Raw genomic sequence first — 1,167 nt, forward strand, 5'->3', positions numbered from 1 at the left:
TAAGTAGCTGTTCAGTGTTAGCAATCTTTCTGTAGCCATTGGAGAGAGTCCCCAGTTTTCGTTTATCAGAAACAGTTTCTAATCATGAGCTGTAAAAACAGAATCTTCAGGGCTGGAGAGATGGCTCAGCAGCTAAGAACACCACTGACTGCTCTTCCAGAGGTCCCGAGTTCAATACCCAGCCACCACATGGTGGCTCACAGCTGTCTGTAATGGGATCTGGTGCCCTATTCTGGCCTGCAGGCATACATGCAGACAGAACACTGTATATATAATAAGTAAATAAACCTTAAAACAAAAACAGAACCCTCAAGAGTTTAGACAATAATATTTTTAAATGACCCAGTACATATGGATATATTTGTCTGTCTTTTTTGCTTGTTTTTGGCTTTTAATGGCTGAGTCATCTTTCCAGCCCTGTTTTTTGGTTTTGTTTGTATTTTGTTTTGTTTTGTTGATTGTTTGAGACAGGGTCTCTCTGCAGTCCTGGCTGTCCTAGAACTTACTATGTTTACCAGGCCGTCCTTGAACTCACAGAGATCCACCTGCCTCTGCCACCGGAGAATGCAGCCCTCCTTCCTTTGCTGTTGTCCTCCGCAGGACAACTTGGCCTCACTGTGGACACCATGGCTTTGAAAGCAAGCCGGTCCTGTCCATCCTCCCAAGTGCTAAATTGCAGACATGCCGTGGCACCCTGTAGTGTTTGTATTGTAGACACTGGTACACAGATGGGCCTTTCCATCATCCTGCCAGCCAGAGAGAGAGTCTCTGAAGAAGGAAAAAAAAGGAGCTTCATTATATTCACTCGTTTTGTTTTTAAAATTATTCTTTTCTTTTTTTGTTTTGTTTTGTTTTCTCGAGACAGGACCTCACTATGTAGCTCTGGCTGTCCTGAAACTCACTATGTAGACCAGGCTGGCCTCAAACTCACAGAGATGCACCTTCCTCCTGAGTGCTGGAATTAAAGGCGTGCACCACCACACCTGGCTAAAATTATTTTTCATCATTATTTTGACGTGTTAGGACCTTCTGTGCATTAAGCTCAGTGTCCACTGTTGCCCTGTACCTCCAGGCCCTTTTAGTAGATTTTAGAAAGTAACCTGAAACCTACTGTGCACAAGGTCCTGGGTTCCGTTCCCAGGGCTGCAAGGACCCAGTGCACACGCC

At 44.7% G+C, this 1,167-nt stretch overlaps 1 long non-coding RNA gene across 1 annotated transcript in view; it reads right to left on the reverse strand.

Moving 5' to 3' along the window:
• Positions 1–610: 610 nt before the first annotated feature.
• The window catches only part of LOC131926544 (uncharacterized), a 6,693-nt gene continuing 6,136 nt past the window's right edge, over positions 611–1,167 (reverse strand). Inside the window, exon 3 of the long non-coding RNA XR_009383511.1 lies at positions 611–768. This is a non-coding gene — a long non-coding RNA (uncharacterized LOC131926544). The remainder of the gene's footprint in view (positions 769–1,167) is intronic.

Source organism: Peromyscus eremicus, chromosome 16_21 (genome assembly GCF_949786415.1).
Source record: "Peromyscus eremicus chromosome 16_21, PerEre_H2_v1, whole genome shotgun sequence".
NCBI classification, from domain to species: domain Eukaryota; kingdom Metazoa; phylum Chordata; class Mammalia; order Rodentia; family Cricetidae; genus Peromyscus; species Peromyscus eremicus.